Here is a 23,294-nt window from a genome sequence, read left to right as displayed (position 1 = left end):
GAGAAGCAATTAACTCCAATAGCTATGGTCAAATGCAACCCTACATGGTCTCTAGACTGACGTTCCTGAAACATCAGTATTCTCATATCACCACACTATTCAAAAATCTTTAGAAATGTTTTATAATTAAAGAATAAATTCCACACTCACTACATAGTATTCAAAGTTATCTTCAGGGCTTCTCTGGTGGCGCAGCAGTTGAGAGTCCGCCTGACGATGCAGGGGACGTGGGTTCGTGCCCCGGTCCGCGAAGATCCCACATGCCGCGGAGAGGCTGGGCCCGTGAGCCATGGCTGCTGAGCCTGCGCGTCCGGAGCCTGTGCTCCACAATGGGAGAGGCCACAACAGTGAGAGGCCCGCATACCGCAAGTTATCTTCAGTCAGTCCATACTTTATTCTCTCCAACTTTACTTTTCCTCTCTAATTTTTTGGACTCAACTTATTAAAATAACAGACTCATTCTCATACTTTTTTCATCCACCTGGAATATCTTCTTCCATCCCCTGCCTGGCCCACAAATTTCTTTCTACACATATAATTCCAATTCACCCTTCAAGGTGTGGTTCAAGCTTTCTGTTGCTCTCCTGCATATTCTCAGATATCCCCAGAGCTTCCTTGGCTTTCCCTTTTCAGCAAGTGCGGTCTCTTATCATCTGCATCATTTGTTTTTAAGGCAAACGCTTATATCCTCTGTGTCAGTCACAGAATTGAGGTTATACCAAATATCCAATAAATTATTACTGATTGACCAATGAGTAGACATGTATACTATACTGTATGTAAAATGATACGTTACCTGAGTCATACTAGGGAATAAGTGCATCTACCGAGGGCTATTTTTGAGTTGAGTTGACTTATATCTTAATTGGTTTAGGAGAAATGAGATTAAATTGGAAACTCATATTTCTTGAAATGAAGAGACTAAAAATCAAGGGATTTTTTTCTCCAATAAAAAGTATAAGTATGGAATATTTAGAGTAAATGGCAGAGAAAATGGAGAAGAACGTTCCTTCTCAGACTCTTTTCCCAAAAGACAGGAATAAAACTGTAAACTTTTCTGGAAAGTTGTTCACCAGTCTTCGAAAACTTGCTCGTTCATTCTTTTTCTTCCTGTCTTTAATTTTTAAAGTAAGTTTAAAACATCAAGATGTTGGTCCTCAGCCAACGGGAAAATCATTCCTGGACGCTGCATGCTTGCTTAGCTCTGATGAAGGCGTGGAGCCCTGCTTTGAATTTTCAGGTTGTGTTTCTACACCAAGGGTTCCTGCGGTGGCTCCACAGTCCTGAGAGAAGCTTCCCCAGAAGGAGAGCAGATGTGACAGTCATATGTTTCCCTGATGTTCATTTTATTGAAATTGATTTCATTTACTGTTTTAACTCTTTTTTAAAAAGAGAGCCAAGTGTCCCTGGCTCAAAAGATTATTTTATTTTGCATTTATTTGCATAATGAGGAATTAGTTCAAAATACAGAAAACAAAATCAAGTAAATTCATTAGCCTACAGTCATTGTATTCAAGTTCAACAGGGGTGGTATTATCCACATAAAATGCCTACAGTTTTAAAATGAATCACAACCTCAATCAAGAAGAGGTAAGAATATTGCTGAAAAGCACTGCTTAATAATCCTACAAGAGATGCCGTGGAGTTACTCTACTTTTATTAAATAACTCTCAGGGAAATTGGCTGGAGCTCTATTTTCCCACTATGGCTACCAAAAGTGAGCACAACTCAAACTTCACCCCTTCCGTGAAGGCATTTTATTAATCTTTATGTCCTTAGGACCTAGCACTGTTGCCACAAAACAGTCAGAAGATCACCTCTTTTTTTTCTCGCGGTACATGGGCCTCTCACCGTTGCGGCCTCTCCCGCTGCGCAGCACAGGATCCGGACGCGCAGGCTCAGCGGCCATGGCTCACAGGCCCAGCCGCTCTGCGGCATGTGGGATCTTCCCGGACCAGGGCACAAACTCGTGTCCCCTGCATCGGCAGGCGGACTCCCAACCACCGTGCCACCAGGGAAGCCCACCTCTCTTTTTTATTTGACATTATTCAGTTTCCCTCTCTAGCTTATAAACCAGTTTTTCTGAAAAAGTAGTCTACTGAGGTCCTCCACCAGAATTATCAGCAGACTCTAGACCAAAACTACTGGGTCAGTTTCTTACAATAGGATCTATAACTGTAAAATTTCAACAAGCTTCCTGAATAATTTTCATTCACATGAGATTTTGAGGCCCATTCACACACATATCGCATAACAAACATATTTCTTACAGAGAGAAAAATATGTTAACCAGATGTCAGAAAGTAGTTTTTTTCTATCAGTCTTTTGTACCCGTTACTAAAAGAAATGATTATTCACCTGGGGGAGGAGGGAGACCTATTAATTAGGTAAATAATGGAAAAGGGTAACAACTTTTTAAAAATCTGCTTTGCATTTGCCATTCACTGGCAAGTGTGCCCCAGGAATCAGGACCCATTATGTTCTCTGTAATCCTCCCACACTCCCATCTGGAAATATAACATATCTGAGCCACATGTGTTCCTCAGTCTCCAAGAAGCCTGCCAGTTGGAGATGACTGAAAATACACAGCAAAGAAAATTCTATCATGTCAAGTATTTTAAAACTGGAAATAAACAAAGTACTAAAGATCACATTTTAACTAAATACATGCATTCAGTATATTAAAGGACAGACTTTTCCAACTCTCTTTACATCATGAAGAAATTTCTCCAGTTCAGTTGTCCTTGATTCTGGTTTTTTCATAGCCTTTCTATACAGACTTTCTTTTTTTTTTTAAAACTGAAGTTTAGTTGGTTTAAAATATGCTATTAGTTTCAGGTATACAGCATAGCAAATCAATATTTTTATAGATGATACTCCATTTAAAGTTATTACAAAATAATGACTATATTTCCCTGTGCTGTACAATGTATCCTTGTTGCTTACCTATTTTATACATAGTAGCTTGTACCTCTTAATCCCCTACCCCTATGTTGCCCCTTCCCCCTTCCCCCTGGGAACCACTGGTTGGTTTTCTTATACAGACTCTCTTTCCAGTGCTGGAATGATCTTTGTGAAAGCTGGTTGAAAAAGCCTATATAAAATAAGTAATTTTCACGTGGCCAGATGTTCTGCTGGGTTTCTGCTTGCTTTGCTTTCAGTCATTAAAGTATCTGGAATTGCTAGAAGGCTAATCAGCCATTTTTTTTTACAAATGTCAAGTAATTAAATGACTACAGCTCTAAATAACTTAAAAAAAATTAATAAAGCCCCTGTCAAGGGGATGCACTCGGGCAGTCTTCTTTCTTAACTGCCCCAAAGTGTTTTCTAACACGAAATCTTTTGCTGAGAGAAAAGTGCTTAATGATGAAATGTAGAATGCTTTAACAAGTACCCTCTAAATTAGAGAAGAGAAAACATCTAGTACATTAAAAGAGGTACACTACCCAGAGACTTGGGGCCAGAGAGAAATCCGCAGGCTATTCAATTAACTTTTTCTAAGGAAAAAAAAAAAAGCCCTTTGTATTAAAAAACAGTACACGTTTGTCTCATTGTGCTCTCGGAGCTGGTTTTCCAGTAATTATGATCAGTTCATACTAATTTATCCACTCTCTCTCACTTGTTTCCCATTGCTGTTGGTACAGAGTTTTATGGGCCATTGCCAAGATAATGGAAGTGAGTTTGAGCCTAAAACAATGACTGGTCACAATCCATATCATCATCATTGAATATGGAAAGACAAGCAGCAAAGTATTAAATATATTGTTGAAACATAAAGTTTCTGGTTATCAAATAATTGCAATAACAAGAACAACAATAATGGATAGCTTTTTTTTTTTTTTTTTTTTTTTGCGGTACGCAGGCCTCTCACTGCTGTGGCCTCTCCCATTGCAAAGCACAGGCTCCGGACGTGCAGGCTCAGTGGCCATGGCTCACGGGCCTAGCTGCTCCGCAGCATGTGGGATCTGCCCGGACCGGGGCACGAACCCGTGTCCCCTGCATCGGCAGGCGGACTCTCAACCACTGCGCCACCAGGGAAGCCCGAGAGTCATTTTTTGAGTGCTAGAAAATGTTCTAAGACTTTTAAAAATATTGATAGTCATTTAATCCTCATTACAACTTCATGAGTTAAGTGATATCATTATCTCGACTTTAAAGAGGAAAACTGAAGCACAAAGAAGTTACATATTTTGCCCCAAGTCATATAGCTGGTAAGGAGCAGAGCCAGAATTCAAAACAGACACTAGCTTCAGAGCACACACCCTTTACCACTGTATTATGATACTCTCAAACAAAATAAATTGGTTGATATAAGTATGGACTTCATTATCAGAGCTCTAAACAACTGAGCTCACCAGTCACAGGTAAATTTTGCCTAACAATTTAGATGCATACCCTGAGGTCTTCATAAAATTAAAGTGGAATCATTTTTATCTAACATAAAAGATGCCCAGGAGAACTAAGTAAGTATGATTTATGAAACTAATATAAGAATCAGTTATATTAGTCTTACAAATATAAGAATGTATAACTGATTCACTTTGCTGTACAGTAGAAACTAACACAACATTGTAAATAAACTATATTCCAATAAAAATTAATTTTAAAAAAACTAATATAAGGGAAATACTAAACGAGTATTATATTAGAATAAGTTCTAATGCAGTTAATAGATTTTGGAGACCCAGGGACTGACCTTACACTTGGGGATGTAAGCCTTCTTTTGTCCACAATACATTGTAACTATTCTACTGCTTTTTCCAAAGTACTGAGGCTATAATTTGAGCATATATATATATTAGAATGAATAGAATTTTTAAGGTAGGAAAAATATACAGGTTTAAATTAGGAAAAAATATATTATTTTTAAAGTTTTACACACACACTCACACACCCTTAAATTAGTCTCTATAGTATCGCTCAAGATGATGACAGAAAAGGTTGTCAACTAACAATGTTAAATATATGTTGGAGGGTAAAATAAAGCTCCAGGGGGAGAAAAGTAAACATATGAATTATACTAAGTAAGCATTATCTGACAAACAGGGAGACCAGAATAGAGAAGAGGTGCTGGGGGTCACCATGGATAAATAAGAAAGACAGGACTGACATCTGGGTGGATAGCTCCAGAGTTGGAAGCAACAATCCAGTCTTGTGGTTAATGACGTGTCACAATTACATCCCAGTTCAGCATGTAAAACTCTGAACAAGTTTTTCCAAAGTGAAAGAGCTTCACAGAAAGCTTCTACTGCAAAAGTCCTTAGGCATCTTCCTACTTTTGAAGCATCTCTCTACATTACTATTAGGCTTCAGAACTTTTTTTCTTTTTTCGGTTTCATAACTTAATAGTTAAAAGGACAGACTCTGACGTTAGAATGTCTGGTTCTAAATCCCAGTTCCCCATTTACTGTCAGTGATTAAGTCATTAAATTCCGAGCATTGCCTTACTTTCCTCATCTGTAAAATGGAAAGCATAAAACTGCCTACGTTACAGGATGGTGGTGAGAGAGATAAACCTTGTATAGGCCACAGACATAGTATGTGATACATGGTAAGATTTCAAAAACTGTTATCTCTTAACTATAACTCTGAGCCCAAAGAGCTGAAATTTTATTACCATTTTTGGGCTGTCCTTTCTTTAATCTGCAGAAGTAAGCCAAGAGGTAAAGGAGAGGTTATATATATCCTTTTTCTTTCCTTTCAATCTCCTTTGTATTCTCCGGGTACAGAAAGGTAAGGGGAAGAGAAAAATAATAAATGCCATTTTTAAAAGATACCACTGCTTTTGTTCTCACTTAGTCCTTACAGAACTTTGGGTCAAAACAGTCTACTACAAGGAAAGTTAAGAAACTTTAATTAGTGTTTTGAAATTGCCTTTACAAAAATGTCATTTTCATTCATTCAGTGTGTTGGCAAATATTTATTAAAGGGCTAAAAGGCTCCAGGCACTGTTAGGACACAAGTCCAGAAAAAAACAGAAGTCTTTCTCCTTAAGATACTAAAAAATGACTAAAGAGACAGACCCGGGAACAATTATAATACCCAAAAATAACTGTTTCATTGGAGGATTTTTCCAAGTATGGTGGGATCCCAGACAAAGAATCACCCATGTCTGTCTGGAAAAATTAAAGAAAGCTCACAGGAGTAAGGGTTTTCTAGACAGTCAGGAGAAGTTCAAGGAGAAGAACAAGAATACTCATGGCACAGAGGCTGAAACTATAAGATGCTGTTAAGAATTATAAGCACTATTGGAGTAAAAGAGTATGCTGGAGGAGAGATGGAATTAGGGCCCAGACAGACAAGTGGGAATCCAATCACAAAGGGCGTTTCATATCATATAAAGGAGTAGAGGGGGGATGGACATCAGATGTATGCATTAGAAAGCGAATTTTAATGACATCGTGATTGAAGATGCAGGACTATCAAGAAGGATGCTACGTAAGAGCACAAGTAATAGATGATATAGACAGAGACAGTAGGGGCAGAGGAGAAGCGGCATAAGAAAGGTATTTAAGAGAGCAACTGGACCTGCTGACTGACAGATATTAGGAATGAGAAGGAGTGCGGGTTGTGATGGTCTCTGTGATGAGGAATGCAAAGAGGAGTCCTATATGTGAGTCTGGGTCTAATGAGGAGACAGAAATCACGTAATAATTTGAACAGAAAAAGTTAACTATTAATAAAATAGGGGGTGACCTACTAAAAGGAGAAAAGAACTGTAAAGACTACAGAAATGGCAGATGTATGGAACAGTCACTACCTTTAGGGCTCAGGCAAAATATCCAAGGAAGCAGCAAGTCTGGAAGAGGCCCCTATCTCCTACCAAGGTTGGATTCCAGAATTTGATGGAGACGGGCAGCACGGCCCACTGAGGGCCAAGTATTTGGCAGGGCTGTCACTTGAGCCGAACACGCTAGGATTCCGATCTCTGGGATGCTGTAGGATTCACCAGAAAGCTACCCTTGGGGCACCGAGGAAGCACCCATGGGAAGCGCTGCAGGCTGCTGGCCACGGTGAGCCTATCAAGGCGAAGGAGCTATGTATGGAAGAGACAGCCCTTCCCCCAGCGGGGTGTCCTTCAACACTCTCTTCTGACATCCAGCCAGCTGGTAAAGGAGAAAACTTTACAGGGTCCAGCTCTACTATCCCAGACAAGACAACGAAGAATGGATTTGGAGCTGAGAGGCAATCAATTAAGAACGGGCACAGCATGTGCAGGGAGAGGGTGAACTGCATTATGGAAATTTTGAGTTTGAGGTGCCTTTGGGGTCTCCTCTTGGATAATGGGTCTTGATCTGGAGAGGGGTTTGAGCTGAAGGTACGGAGTTTTAGAAATGTCAACAGATATGTGACAAAGCCTAGGGCGTGGATGTAATTGTCCAGAGAAAATTAGTTATTTGAAAAGAAAAGATGCCAAGGACAAAGGAAAACAGCACATGTGAAGAGGAAGCAGAGGCAAGAGAGCCCACGAGAGAAACCAGCAAACAGATCACAAGACACTAGATTTATGGTTTTAAAAGGTGGGGAGAGAGTGTTAAATAACCCGGAGTGTTAAGTAAAAGAAAACCTGAAAATTTTCACTAGATTTGACAACTAAAAGGTAAACTTAGTGAAAAAACGTTCAATGTAAGGGTAATAACAAAAGCCAAACTGCATGGATCAAGATATGAATAAGTGAGGAAATAAAGACAGAAAACAGGTATTAATTTTTTCTCTAGGGTGGTATCTAAAAGCGAATGAAGTGTCAGTAGAGAGGGCAATTTTATTTGCTTTGGTGTGCGTGTGTATATGCGTGGCGTGGGGGGGAAGTGGAGTGAAAGAAGTTTGAGCATACGAAAGAAACCAGTGAAAATCCAGAGATTATAGGATAGACAGGAGATAATAGCTAAAGTAAATATTGGAGGAGGCGGCACGCAGATTAAGGAATCAGACTCAGATAGAAGTAGAGATACCTCTTCCTCAAGAATTTAACTTCAATTAGTGAACAGAAATAAATGGTGGAATTTCCATCCACCCTTATAAACTTTCAACTCAGAAACGAAAGATTTGTTGAATTTTGGAGACTGAAGGGATCTCAGAGCAAGCGTTCTCAAGTGGTGGTTCACAAACCAGTAACATCAGAATGGGATGGGGAAAATCCTCTTTCTCAGGACTCCTTAGGAGCCGACTTAAAAACACCGGGGGGAGCCTAGCAGACAACACCCAGCCTTCTTCAACCACGGCATATTCCCTTCTTTCCTACTTGTCATGTTTAGCTTCCTTTTCCTATTTCATTCAAAGAACAGTCCTGCTGTAACATCATTTGAAAGCTATGCTTTAGTCCAAACCATTCGTTTTACAGATGAGGCGTCTGGGGGATGGAGTAGACAAGTGATGTGTCCAAAACCCAGGGCTCCTCTCTCACTAGAACACAGGTCTTCCTTCATCACCAATAATAAACCAATTAATTTATCAATTCCCCTCGATCTAAACATTTATACACTTTGCAATTTTAATCCAAATAATTACCTCAGACCTCACCCTTTTCTTAGCATGGTGACATCCTACACCCTCAATTCAAGAAAAATCAAGAGGCTGCGTGTCTGTGGCTTATGTGTTTGCTTAGCAGAAATGCATTCAGAATAAATATTCTAATGACTTTTTAGACTCAAACAAGAAAGAAGACCCCAAGGAACCAGTTGAATGCAGTGTGTTCTACAACATCAATGCCCTAACTATTGGAGCCAGATGAATGGATAAACAAATTGTGGTATATCCATACAATGGAACACTAAACTGTTGATACACAGAATTACATGGACGGACATCAAAAGTATTACACTTAGTGAAAGAAGTCAACCAAAGAATATATACTGTATGACTGAATTTATACAAATTTCTGGGAAATGAAAATCGATCTATAACAGAAAGTAGATTAGTGGTTGCAGGGGGACAGATGAGGGATAAATTACAAAGGGGCAGAGGAGACTTTTGAAGATGCTGAAAATGTTTTGCATCTGGATATTAGTGATGAGTTCATGGCTGTATATGTATGTCCAAACTGATAAAATGCACATTTTAAACATGAATATTTTATTGTACTAATTTTACTGTACTCAATAAACACATAAGAAATTTTTTAAATAATCCAGAATTGGGACAGAGTGGTTTGACTATGGAAAAAATAAGATTAGCTCAGGCTGATAATTATTGAAGTTAGGGGATAAGTCCAGGGGAATTCATTACACTAATATTGTTACTTTTGCATATGCTTGAAATTTTACTTAAAAAAATATTTCAAAAATCTTTCCTATTAAAAATACAATCTCGGGCTTCCCTGGTGGCGCAGTGGTTGAGAGTCCACCTGCCGATGCAGGGGACATGAGTTCGTGCCCCAGTCCGGGAAGATCCCACATGCCGCGGAGCGGCTGGGCCCGTGAGCCGTGGCTGCTGAGCCTGCGCGTCCGGAGCCTGTGTTCCGCAACGGGAGACGCCACGGCGGTGAGAGGCCCGCATGCCGCAAAATAAACAAAAAACAAAAAATCTTAATTCCTTATGAAACCTGTAGAGAGAAGTTAATTTTCTGGCTTAGTAGTTGCCTAGCACTCTAGTCTCTATATTTGCTGACCATAGTACAAGGTGGCATATATATGTTAATCAATACTTTGCCATGCCTTTGGAAATGAATCAGACCAAAACATAATGACATCGGAATGAGTTCTGTGATCAAGAATTAATTTTGGAGATTATTTGTGATTATTGTGATTTTAAGTTGGGACTATTAAGGAAAAAATATCCAAAACTTGGAAATAGGCAAATGGATGACTATTAAAAAAAGCCACATTTTTTTTCAGTGTCTTGCTGGAACTTGTCTAACAAACATATCTAAGGTTTATTTAATTCTCTAGGGTATATACCTTTGATTTACTATTTACTATTGGTTAGAGTATTTTACAACTCTGTGGATAGATGTGAACTTGTAGAGAACTTAAAATGATGCAAATGATTCTTGTCCAATAACAGGAAAAATAAATTTTGTCTAGTAGAGATTTTATCTAGTAAAGACACAAATGACTCCTACCTGGTAGGAAAAAAAAGATAACCCCAAGTATTATACTTTAATTGCTCTTTAGACATTCACTGGGATTGCACCTAACTTAGCAATCATTCATTCAGTATTCATTCTTCAAGTGACTAAAAACGTTTTCCTCTACTATACTCTTTTGAACCAGATTTACCTTACTTCTGGCTCTTTCATTAAAAAGTTAGAAATAATAGCCAAGATATGGAAACAACCTAAGTGTCCATCAATGGATGAATGGATAAAGAAAATGCAGAATGGTCGCGCGCACACACACACACACACAGGAATATTATTCAGCCCTAAAAAAAAAAAAGAAAGAATGAGATTTTGCCATGTGTGATAACATGGGTGGATCTTGAGGGCTTTATGTTAAGTGAAACAAAGACAGAGAAAGAAAAATACTATGCTCTCTCAATTATGTGTGTAATCAATAAAACAATAATAACAAAACCTAACCAAGCTCATAGATACAGAGTACAGATTGGTAATTGCCATTGTAAGAGAGGCGTTTTGGGGGTGAGGGAGGGAATGGATGACGGGGGTCAAAAGGTACAGAAATAAATTATAAAATAAGTTATAAATAGTTCATAGGAATGTTAAAAAGAGAGAGAGAGAGAGAGAGAGAGAGAGAGAGAGAGAGAGAGAGAAATCTTTACATAGTCTCTTAAAAAAAAAAAAAAGAGTCTTAAAAATGCCCAAATCCTGCATTGCTTCAGTCACACTATCTCCCATAAAAATCTCACGGAGATTTTTTTCTCCAAAAATCTCCTGGAAGCAAAGGTTCAAGGGCAAAATCAAAGGACACTGTTATTTTTGGCTCAGCTCATGCCTGAAGCCCCAGCACAGAACTCTCTGGTCAATTGGGTTTAAGGCCTAAGGGGAAACTTCTCCTTCCACCACCTAAACCCAAATCTAAATTTCATTATCAGGCAGATATCCCAGCTCTTGTAAATGAAGAGAGTAAAAGGAAGCCAAACCTGTCCTTTGGGTCAGTTTGCCACCTGGAAGTAAGCGCCACATTCATGGGTGACGTTTTAAGCAAATATTAACTCTTATGCAAATGTGGCTTCAACAGCACCCTGAAATCTGATCCATCAAATTAACCACAACATGGTGATTTAGCACCACAATAGGTCAGGAAGAAGGGTTAGGACAAGGGGCAGGGGCTTGAGTTGGCGAATCCCCTACATAGATGCCTATTCTCAGGAGCAAGGCTGATGTGAGTAAGTCCTGGAGAAGGTCACACTCTAGTTGGAACGGTCAGACTTTGAACATGACATAGTAACAGAGAGCTATCAATTGATACAGATGTTGTAGGTTAAAGGAACACAAGATTACCAGGACTGGGGCCTTCTGAATGAACTTTGATGAGTGAAATGTATCAATTTTTTTTTTTTTTTGAGGAAAGAAGCGAAAAGAGAAAATTTATAAAATGGGTTCTGGAGAGAGGAAGAGTTCAAGGTCTATCCTTCGATACCAAGTCTAAGTCTTAAGAGTGGAGATACAGGAAAGAGAATGTTCATAAAAATTACATGTATATTTAAGTAAAACATAAACAGAAGAGGAGTGGGGAGGGGACAGCAGGGGAACGAAGCTGAGTTCTAACACACACTGACAGCACGACTGCAGTACCCTGGGGTAAGGGAAGCCCCAGCCCGCAGCAGTCAGGACATCTCTCTCTCTGCAACCACAGTCCCAAAGCGACTATGAGGCACACTCTCTAGACACCCCACTGTTTGAAGATTAGCAAACCTGAACAGCGCCCTAGACATCACCATGAACTCCCCAGATACTCACATTAATCTTCTCCTGAAACAAACTGAACTGGAAGAAAGAAAATAAAGGGAAATGTGGCGAAAGATGTGTGGTTTTGGTTGTGGAGGAGAAAAGAGAGCGTGTTCCAGGGGCTTGAACCCCAGACTAAGCAAACAATGAAGCTTCTCATGTGCAGGGCACAGAACCAGCAGTGAAGAGCCTGGAAGCCAGCGCTGGTTAAGCCACTAGCTGTCCTGGGCAAACCATTTAACCACTCTGGCCTTATTTCCATATATTCAGTCAGGAGAAGGATCTCCTCGTTCCTTCCAACCCTAAGGTGCTAAACAAACTCTTAAATATTATGAGTTCAAAAAATTAAATTTAACAATAGATGGAAAGAATAGGGAAAGAGGAGGATTACATTTTACACAAACAGGCAACAGTCAATCCTCGGAGCCACCCTTTTACAGAACCTGTAAGTTCTTCACTTTCTGATTAGAAACCAAGCTGTATTAGCAAATGGGACAATTACCATCATCGTTGCAATGCTTTAAAAAAAATGTAGGGGGGAAGGGACCCACGCGGTCATTGTTTTATTAATGAGATGCCGTCTCCTACGGTACACGACAAACATAGTGCTTAAACTTGAAATATCTCCTAAGAGCAAAACCAAACTATTTTATTTTAGTAGTCTTGCTTTTTGAACTTTTTTTTTAATTAGGGTGGTGGAAGGAAAAGAGGATATACACTTCAAACTTGTTAAAGTTTGCAAGCTTTTTAATGAAACTTCTTCCTAAATGCCAGCCTTGCCTTTGTCTGATTCCCTCACATGTTCTCTGGAGCCCAGCTTTCTTCTCTGTGCCTTGTGCCACCTGGTTTACAGCTGAACAAAGAACAATCCTCTCCATTTTGCATTAGTCTTGCTTGAAGAGTTCATAAGAAAACAGGGATACCCAACGTGGCTGGCTCCTGAGAAAGTCTAATTACACAGAAACAAATAGGGTATGTGCTAGCCTAAATATGTCCGGAGTGATTTATTCTTTTTGTTACAGTTCAATACATTTTTTGTCTTTGATGTGGACATTTTCATTGAGGAAAATGCATGGTAAATTCTAACTGTAGAATATGCATTCTAAGAGCATGACCCTGGAGCCACCCTGCTGGGGTTTGAAATCCAGCCCCAGCCCTGACTAATTATCTGACTTGGGCTCAGTTGCTTCACCTCTTTGTGCCTCAGTTTCTTCAGCTATAAAATAGAGGTAACGGGAGTACTTATCTCCTGAGTGATGAATGAGTTCATCTTTGTAAAGCCTTAGAACAAGAGCTGGCACACGGTAATGCTATGTAAGTATTTATCAGTACTAATAAATATTTGTAAAATAAATAAGCTGGGGGGGGGCAGAAGAACTGAATCCTACCTTTCTCAGGTACTTTCCCTTTCATAATCACCATCCATGTCTCTCTTCTGCATCTCTGTTCTGCAACAACGAATCGTCTTTGTCCCGTCCCACCATTACAGAGAAAACAAGAATGGAAGAATCTTAAGGCAGGAAAGTATATCTAATGGGGTTTAGTCCTTTCACCTACAAGGAAGAGGAACTAAGAACCAGAGAGACTGACATGTCGGGGGTCAAAGAGCTAATAAATGTTAAACTTCTTAATAGACATTCAAAAGCTGCTACTCCTCCGAAGCACATTATTTCTGATACTGCACTTCGCCATTATTCCTGGCTCCTTCTTTTTCGCCCTCCCTCTGCCCTCCTCCCTCTTTGCCTCCCCCTCCCCCTCCCTCCTTCTCTGTCTCTCTTCCTCCCTGTAGGGCTGGCAACAGTGCATCTTGCTCAAGTCTGCCTTGAATGACATTTCAGGTCTGGTTGCTTTCTTTCCCTTTTGCTGGCATAAATTCCATAGTTCGGAAACAAAAATGGAAACCCATGGTAGGGTAAGAGATTTTTACCTTTTTGAAAAAGTGACATGTGAATTGCTTCTTCTATACTGGACAAGAAAGCAAAAAAGGTGAAATCAGAGGTGATTTTGCATTTAGAGAATTATCTCTTTAAAAGAATGAAATTACATGAAATTGGGACTGTTCTAAAATTCCAATGTATGCCATCCCACATGTACAGGTACACACCACATACAATTAAAACGACATGCATAGTCAAGTCTCCACAATCTTACTGGTTTCCAAGCTGTGCTCTTCCGATCATCTGGCCACCAGACACTCAGCCACCAAGGTATGTGCATCAGCATAACTTTATTACTTGTCATCATTTACTGACTCACTACTATCTGCAGAGAATTTGGTGGTATATTAAGCAATAACAACAAAACCCCAGCAGTAGAGCTTACAGCTGAGTGGAAAACTAGTAGAAAACTAGTAGTTTTAGTAGAAAACTAAAACTAGACAAATTTTTTAATTGTTAGAATGGAGAAAAACATACAAAAGTATCCCTCAACAGAGCCTCAGTCAAGTGTCACATGTAGAACAAAAGACCATCTCACCCAGTCTGGTTGGCAGACATGTAAATAATGAATAAACTAATATACATAATTTGCAATGAAATTACTGTTGTGAAGGGAAAGATCAGGGTGCTGTCACCGATGAGAAAAGGTAACAGGAGGAAGCTTATTAGGCATATGTGATGAAGTAGTCTGAGGCCACTGAAATTTGAAGAATGAGTTGAGAAAAAAGTGATCCAGGCAGAAGAACAGCATGAGTGAAAGTCCTGATTCGGTAAAGGGCTCAGCGCTACCGTGCTTGGGACCGAAAGGAGGCCGGTTGTACCTGCTGATGGTGAACAACAAGAGATGGTGCAGGATGAGGCTGGTGGGAGAGGCAGGAGCTGGAGCCTGCAGAACCTCAAAGGCAAAGTTAAAGGTCTGTATTTTATCCTCATTGCAATGGGGGACTTTTGAAAGATGATAAGCAAGGAGATGACATGATCTTATTTACATTTTAAATAAATCACCATGAGTACCAGTGTGGAGATGGACCGTAGGGGGATAAGAGTAGAAGGACGGAGACCAATTAGGAAGTTCTTCCAGTGGTAGAGTGGAAAGATGATAATGAATTAGACTTAAGTAAAGAAGGTAGTGAAGACATGGGAGAAGATCAATCAATTCATGACATACTTGGGGGTTGAATATATACAGATCATTGTGATAAACTGCATAAGGAGGATGTTAATGGGAAGGATACTTTCAGGCTTTTGCCCCAAGTTTTCTCTCTCCATCTCACCTAGTATTTTCTTCTTTTTCTTCATTCTCTGGTCATCTTTCATGCTTCTGGTACTCTGTAGAAAGAAACACGATAACAAACCTGGCTATGCTCTTCAAGTTCGCAAGATTTAGGACTTCATAATGGATAAAATGGGAGCCACCTCTATAAATACACTTTTGTTATGACTGGAGATTTCCAGGAAGCGCCTCTTGTGCCAAGATATGTCTCAGTATCTGTGCCTTAAATTCTACCAATAGAATATTCATTTGGCCCTGGACAGCATTCCATCTCTCAGAATTTTCCAATCAAAATGCAAATATCCTAGGCAAGGTTAACACCATTCATTTACCTTAGAAAGAAATATGTTAGGAGATAACTGGGAGGAAGTCTGTGCCTGGGTTATATCACAAGAAAAAGGTGAAGGACACTGAAAGGGGAAGCGGAAGGTGCCAACTCTGGCTTTTTCAGAGTTCAGCAGATGACCAGCTTTGGATGTCACTTACTGATTAGAATGTTATTTTCTTGGGATTTGCACATATGCATATTCAGGTGTATAATTAGTGGACCTGAATATGAAAGGTACGTCTAGAATGGATTAGAATAGAGTAACGACAGAGAGGAAGCCACGTTGTGCTTGCAAACATGACTAAAGCTACTGTGTGATGTTCTTTTTCCCATGGATGGAAAGAAAGATCAAGAGTGAAACTAATTATGCTGGAAAAGCACATCCAGACAGAAATTTAGAAAAAGAAGGTGTTTGGAGCAATTAAAAGCAAAGTCTTTTCAAAGTAAAAAAAAAACTAATAATAATTGGAAGCTGAGAGAAGATCACCAAGGACAGAGCCCCAAGAAAAATAAGTACAAGATTAATTAAGTTAGATTTTGACTCAACTTTATGGAAACAAAAAGATTACACAGTAAAAATAATAGCGACAAACTTGAAAACTTACAAGCAATTATATTGCGAATTTGAATTATTTCATTCATTTATTCATAATTCAAATACCATTTATTGAAGCTCTGCTACAGAGATACCTGAGACATTTTTATTTGTTTGCTCATTCACTGAATCTTTTCAGCAGCTGTTTAAAAATCTACTACTTCAAGGAACTATGGATTCAGAAATGAGCATGACTGATAAAGTCCCTGCCCTCACTGGAGTTTACATTCTGGTAGGAGGGACAGACAATAAACATGTCATCAAATGAATATGTAAGAATTTCAAATAGTACTAAATTTTTTAAAGTGGTAATGGGATGGAGTGTAACTCCATAACGAACAGAGGACAGGAAGAGTACTGTAGCAATGTAATAGGGAAGAACAAATCTGACTCTGTATCAGATCTGTTCCTTTTCCTGTGCTTAGTCATGCTGGCTAAGTCATGCACCTTTCGTACAAGAATGTTGCCTATAGCCTGAAATATACAGGATAGCCCATTCTCAAGGCTCTGACCTTTAAAGGTGTAACGCTTTTCCATCCATTTAGAGATAAAAAGTTGCAGAACAGAGAATAACATTTGTCTTGTTGGAGGTTTATAGGAACATCATGACCTGACCTACATGGACAGCTGCAAGAACAAAGGATTCCCACACCAAGAAGTCTGCAACAACTAACCAAGCCTCTCTCTGACCTTACCTTTAAAAATGCTTTGTTGAAGCCCTTTGGGGAGTCGGGGTTTTTTGGGCATGAGCCACCCATCTCCTTGCATGGCCCTGCAATAAACCTTTCTCTACTCCAAACATTTCATTATTGTTTGGCCTCACAGTGCATTGGGCACACGAACTTGCATTTGGTAACAGCAACAGTCAGTGAAGGCCACTTAAATGATAAAACATTTAAACTGAGAAATAAATGAGGAGAAAGCAGCCACGTGAATATATGGGGAATGAGGATCCAAGCAGAGGGAACAGCAATGACAAAACCCCTGAGGTGGAAAAAGCCCCATAGGTTTAAGGGACAAAAGGAGGCAAGTTTGACTGGATGACGATGACTAGCTCAAGGTAAGTGGTGGTGACTTTGGTGGAGAATCATAGGCAACGGATTAAGAAGCAAAGACTGGGGGCCTTTGAGAAATGTGATATTACATTTAGATTGCATTCTATTCACAAAGAGAAGCTATAGGGGGGTTTTAAGCAAGAGAGAGATATGATCTGATTTGTTGTGGGATAAACAAACATTTTTAGAAGACTTATTCTTCTCCAGGAGGGACAGGGGAACTCAGAGGTGCAGTCCTAGCCCCACCTATGTGGGAGGATTATGGGAACACCTAGGGGAGGAACTAAGTCATCTGACGAGCCTTCGAAGCTGATTTGGCCAAAGAGAGTAGAAAAAAGAGGAGACAGAGAGCATCCTATGAGCACAAAAGCAGCATAAGCAAAGGTGCTGTGGCAGGACATGGCATATGTGGGCAGGGGAATGCTAGCAGGTCAGAATTAGTGGAGAAAAACAGTTAAGACACAGCACGGTGAGGTCTGAGGTACAGCAGACCAGGACGATTCACGGAAGGCTTTGTATACGCCGGGATAAGAAATACAGACTTGATTCTTTTAATAAGGTATCAGAGGATTTTAAGCAGCAGGACCAAGGAGTCCAGTTTATGATTCAGACAGAGTAACCTGAAGGCATCATCAAAATCAAATGTCACAAGAATAGCTGCAGAAGGAAGCACAGGAGGCAGATGAAATAATCCAGACAGAAGTTGATCAGCACGTGTTGGTGGTAACAATAATAATAATAATTCTAACATATTGTGGCACTTGCTCTGCTCTAGGCACTCTTTTAAGCAATTAACAGATTTTAATTCATTAAATCCTCATAAAAATCCTATAAGGTAAGACCTATTAATTATTATCCCCACTTTATGAATGAGGTAGAAGATATTAAGTAACTCGCCTGAAAGTAATAGAGCAATGCAGTAATGAAGTAAGGTGTAAAGCTGGGAGTCAGGATAATTGGAAGTAATTCAAGAAGTGCTTAAGGGAAAAAGTATTTCAAGGAATATTTAAGGAAAATTGGTAACATTTTTGAGTAGGAAAAGTTAAGAAAAAACCCACATTTCCAACTGTGCCTTGGGGCGTTTGACTATGGCCTTAAATGAGACAGAAAAACAATGGGTAAGAAATCAGCAGGTCTGTTGGGAAGTGATGATTCCCTTTCAGATCTTTGAAGCACCTGTGGAATATCCAACTGGGTACAGTGAGCAGTGATTCAGAAAAATAGTTTATATCTCAAGAGAGATGTTGGGGGCAAAGATATAAAATTGCAAGGCATTGACATATAAATGTAAATAAAAACCATGAAGAACTTTAAGAGGAAAGCTACCTTGTTAATAACGTCAACAGGAAAGGAGATTACTGGGATTCAGCTGGAATCTGTTTCTTCCCTAAAGAACCAGCAGACCTCACAGTTCCAGATATGCTTTTAGGTCAGATGAAAAATAAAAACTGAGAGGGTTTTATCGTCAATTTAGCAGAATAAGTGCACTATTTTAGTTGCTCACAGTTTTTAAAGAAAAGTTTATCTTAATGCCAGTATATAATTTAGAGTTCAACCAAAAAAAATATTTCAGGTCGTAGAGTTTGCTGGAACTGATGATGTAATTCTTATTATAGATTTATTTAAGAATGAAAAATTGGTGGGTAGAATTTTATTTTTAGATGTAAAATGTATAATAATTATTTTTCTGTGAACAGTCAATCTTCTAGTCAAACACTATGAAGACTAAATAATAATAAACAAAATAAATCCTCTTTCTACCTACCATGCCACTTAAAATCTAATATGTTTTTTCATTAGATTTTTTTTTCTACATGATCTGACTTTGAATTCCAAGTACAGAAATTCTCTTAAAATGCTTAGAAAACTAGGAGATAGACATGTCCAAGATAAACAAGGTAAGAAGACTAAATTCTAATGAAAAGAATGCCGTTTTTGGTTTGTCAGGGACCAAAGTGATCTCTTAAGCATGATCCCTAATCCAGGGTCTCTGTCTCTCAGGCAGAGAAAAGATGGAGGAGAAAAAGCAAAATGATAGTTTAGGGTATAATGGTACATAAATCTACCAGTGTACTCTTAAATTTACCAATACGTTTTACAAAGTATTATGCCTACATCATGGTGTACGATTGCCAATCACCAATCAGATACATAGATAGAAAGAAAGTATACATAGAAATGTATTGATATACTCTTTAATTTATTTCTGTCCTTTTATTCTGCTATCAACTCTCATTAGCTGTTCTTCCTTTATCCTGAATCTATTTCTCAAATTCAGGCACTTAAAGTTAGTTCAGTGGAAGGAAATGTCACTAGATTCTTAGTATTACAGAAAATAGAAATTTAAGAGAAGTTAAATTAATATTCTTAAATTGAAATTTAAGAGATCCCTATGTGCCTGGGATAAGATATTAATACAATATATTTCTTATCATATTCATATCTTATCCCCAGGAACATATATTTGTTTTGTTTTGTTTGTTTTTTTCCCTACAGATACTCATAGTCTGGTGGAGGGAACAAATTAGGTCTTACCAATCTCTCTTTTGATGACTATAAGCTTCTCCTTTCCCTTTTTCTGCTTCCTTTAATACAAAAAGTAATCCTGAACAACCAATAATGTGCCCAGATCATAATCTTATATTTCTACTGTTTTATGTAATACTAAAAATCCAGTGACATTTATTTCAATTGAATTAACAGCATTTATTATTTAAATAATACATTTGGCTATTAATTGTTTATGGTCCTATAATGTCTCTTGCATCACCATTTTTTTAATATATCACTTTCAGGTTCTATCTTTTGTACATCTTATATCCTTAACTGGATTACAAACTGAAGTCAGCAATCTTGTTTTATCAAACCAAAAAGAATTCCTTGCACCTAGAAAGTCTCAATAATTATTTCCTGATGAAACCATTTTTGACTGATCAACATACTTATTTTAAGAAAAGGTAAGTTCACTCATTCATTCATTGAATCAAAAATGATTCAATACCTACTCTGTGTCAGCCATTATACTGGAAATATAGCTGGGAATTTAATACAGACCTTGGTATCTTGGAACTTATATACTATAAGGGAGAGAGGTGATAATGAAATACCCCGATAATATAATGTCAGACAGTGTTAAGTGCTCTGAAGAATAAAACAGGCTCAAGGAATAAAGGGGGATCAGAATGATCAGGGAAGGCCTCTCTAAAGAGCTAACATATGAAGAGAGGTCTACCTGCCCAAGTAAAGTGAGCACTAAGTACAAAGAACTGAGAGTAATATGCCTGTGGTGAGTTAAGGACACAGCAAGAAAGCCAGAAAACCTGGATCAGAACATGCTAAGGAAAGTGGGGTAGAACACGCTTGGGAAATGATTCAGCTCGGTGCTTTGTGACCACCCAGAGGGATGGGATAGGGAGAGTGGGAGGGAGACTCAAGAGGAAGGGGATATGGGGATATATGTGTATATATGGCTGATTCACTTTGTTGTACAGCAGAAACTAACACACCATTGTGGAGCAGTTATACTCCAATAAAGATGTTAAAAAAAAATCATTTCCTTAGACCTGACCCAGTCATTAAGTTTTGATTTGGGGTAATATTACTGCCCTAATATCATCAGGTTTGGTTAATAATATCTATCTAAATTCACAGATCTGACAATTATAAAAGGAGAGAATATATGTGAAAGCATTCTGAGCAAATATAAAGGGTTATGATTATCATCTTAAAGCCTCAATGCCTGCTTTAAGGTTTTCCAGTGGGTTCTGCTGAACAACCCCGTTTCTTTTCTTCTCTAGTTTTCCTATAATAATATGGCCTCAAATAATTAAAGCAAAAATTAACTGAACAAAGAAATGTAGACACATCCACAGTTATACTGGAAAATTTTAGTATGCTTTTCTCAATAACTGATAGGACAAGCGGACACAAATTTAATGATATAGAACAAGAGAACAAGGAGATATATACACTTGACCCAATGGACATATATAACACTGCATCACATTTTCTTTACAAATTGACATGGAACATTTATTGACCATATATTGAGTCATAAACCAACTATCAACAAATATCTAAGAAAATCATACGAAGGTGTTATAAGCACAACACAATTAATCTATAAAACAGTATTTCTCAAATATCAGAAAATGTCCATGGGTTAGGACCATGTTAGAAATCAGAAAAGAGTATAAATTAAAAGAAATTAAAATAGAAGATACCAAAATTAAGAACATCTGTTTATTTTAAATAAATTTTATTCTTTAAAGGCATTTTTTTTAAAAAGACAGAAAAAACTTGAGGTAAACATTCATTTCCATAAATTAAAGGACATCAAATTAAAGTCTAAAAAAAGTAGAAACAAGACTAAATATTCAAAGAGAAATTAATGAACTAGAAAGCATAAACACAATAGAGAGGACCAATGACAAAAGTTGACTCTCTGAAAAGACAAATAAAACTGATAACATACTAGTGAACAAGTAAGAAAAGAGAAGACACACCCTTATTAGAAATGACAAAAGGAACATCTTGCAGTCATTAAAGAGATTAGGAAGATATTATGAACAGCTTATGACAATAAATATAAATTTAGGACAAATGGATAAATTCCCAGAAAAATATAACTATGACTCAAGGAGAAAGAGGAAATACGAATAATCCTACAGCCATGAAAGAAACTGAGTCAATAATTAAAAGTCTTCCCACAACTAAACTCCAGGCACAAATGGTTCCACTGGCCAGTTAACCAAATATACTCATGCTTATCCTAAGAGGCTACCATAATTTGATACCAAAAGTAAGGGAAAAGAAGAGTTACAGGTCAACCTAACTATAAACAAAAATGCAAAATTCTCAATAAAGACAGTAGTGGCAAACTAAACCCAGAAATATATAAAAATAGTATATTTTAACAAAAGAGGATTTATTCCAAGAATGTGTTTAGTTTGACATGAAAAAGACAATTTAATTCACATTATCATATTACCTCAATGCAGGAAAAGGATTTAATAATATCCAATATTTGTTCTTGGTATCAAAATATTTAGCAAAAAAGAAATAAAGGAATAAAGAGAATCTTATAAAGATTATAAGAGGATAAATGCTGTTAAATCTGGTAGTGTAGAAGTTGGCAAACTTTTTCTTGTTAAAGAGTCAGACAATAAATATTTTCAGCTTTGCAGGCCATATGGTCTCTGCCACAATACTCACCTTTGCCATTGTGGTGCAAAAGTAGCTGTAGACAATAGTATTTACATGAATGACATGGTTGTATTCCAATAAAACTGTACTTACAAAATCAGATGGCAGGCCAGATTGGGCCAGTGGGCCATAGGCTGCCAACTCCTGAGTTAAAGGGTGTCTAGAAAACATAACCCACTGGTACTTATCACAATTAATGATGAAACCATTTTCTTTGAGATAGCAACAAGATAAAATTTCCCAGTGTTACAACTGTGCTTCACTTTGCATTTGAGGTTCTGGTCAGTGCAATAAGGTAAGAAAAATAAACAGAAGTACAAGGATTGAAAAGGAAGAAAAAGAACCATCAACATTTACAGAAGAAATAATTGTGTATGCATAAAATCCAAAAGAGCTTACTGATAATTTTTTAATGAGAATTTGGCATGGTTCCTAGCCATAAAAATCAATATAAAAATGTATTCCCAAGAAAAAATAAAATTTAAAGTGTGACACATTTACAATAGTGATCAAACATATAAAATACCTAAGAATAAATTTATGAAAATATACATAAGACTTCTACAAAGAAATCTATGAAGCTGAGAAATATTAAAAAGGACAAAATACATGGAAATAGAAAATATTTTCATAGGTTGAAATTTCTATATTTTAGATAAGAAATTCTCCCCAGCTGTATAGATTCAATACAATTGCACACAAAATCTCAACAGTCATTTTGTAGAGTTTGACAAGATAATTCTAAAACATATACAAAATTTTTGGTACTGGCACAAAAACAGAAATATAGATAAATGGAACAGGATAGAAAGCCCAGAAATAAACCCACACACCTATGATCAATTAATCTATGACAAAAGAGGCAAGAATATACAATGGAGAAAAGACAGCCTCTTCAATAACTGGTGCTGGGAAGACTGGACAGCTACATGTAAAATAATGAAATTAGAACATTCTCTAACACCATACACAAAAAAAAAACCTCAAAATGGATCAAAGACCTAATGTAAGGCTGGACACTATAAAATTCTTAGAGGAAAACATAGGCAGAAC

The 23,294-nt window shown here is 37.9% G+C and overlaps 1 protein-coding gene across 2 annotated transcripts in view; it reads right to left on the bottom strand.

Moving 5' to 3' along the window:
- The window catches only part of PDE3A (phosphodiesterase 3A), an 842,956-nt gene that overhangs the window by 754,303 nt on the left and 65,359 nt on the right, over nt 1–23,294 (bottom strand). Inside the window, exon 1 of one of the 2 annotated variants that reach the window (XM_060024386.1) lies at nt 15,060–15,358. The exons of the other annotated variant lie outside the window; for it this stretch is intronic. The gene's annotated coding sequence lies outside the window, so the exon portion shown is untranslated. Of the gene's footprint in view, nt 1–15,059; nt 15,359–23,294 lie in introns of those variants that run through there. 2 annotated transcript variants of the gene reach the window in all.

This window comes from Delphinus delphis, chromosome 11, assembly GCF_949987515.2.
Source record: "Delphinus delphis chromosome 11, mDelDel1.2, whole genome shotgun sequence".
NCBI lineage: Eukaryota > Metazoa > Chordata > Mammalia > Artiodactyla > Delphinidae > Delphinus > Delphinus delphis.
Note: the sequence above shows the minus strand (reverse complement) of the source record. Positions and strands in the feature narration are given on the sequence as shown.